This window comes from Myotis brandtii, unplaced genomic scaffold (genome assembly GCF_000412655.1).
Source record: "Myotis brandtii unplaced genomic scaffold, ASM41265v1 scaffold431, whole genome shotgun sequence".
In the NCBI taxonomy this organism is placed as follows: Eukaryota; Metazoa; Chordata; class Mammalia; order Chiroptera; family Vespertilionidae; genus Myotis; species Myotis brandtii.
The window spans coordinates 1,142,942-1,143,260 of NW_005366486.1; the positions used below are offsets into that span (position 1 = coordinate 1,142,942).

At 68.7% G+C, this 319-nt stretch overlaps 1 protein-coding gene across 1 annotated transcript in view; it reads left to right on the top strand.

Annotated features, from left to right (window-relative positions):
• The window catches only part of LYPD1 (LY6/PLAUR domain containing 1), a 37,982-nt gene that overhangs the window by 782 nt on the left and 36,881 nt on the right, over positions 1–319 (top strand). The window lies entirely within an intron of this gene.

Below are 319 nucleotides of genomic sequence, written 5' to 3' on the forward strand. Positions count from 1 at the left end.
GGCCCGTCCCCGACGCACCTGCTGCGCCCTCCTCCCGCTTCACCGAGCTCCCCCCCTCCCCCAGCCTCGGACAACTACACGCTCTCCCGCGGCCTCCCTGTCCTAGGGAGGTGCGGAGGCTGGAGAGGGAGGCGAGAGGAGGGGGGTGGGGACGTGGAAAGACAGTCTCAGCCTTCCCCGCCCGCCACCCCCACCCCAACTCGGCAGCCGTCACGTGGTGCCTGGAGTGGGAGGTGAGGAGAAGAGGCTAGACTTTTTGGATGCTCGCTTCGCCAGTAGTTCCTTCAGTCTCAGCCGCCAACTCCGGGGACGCAGCGCC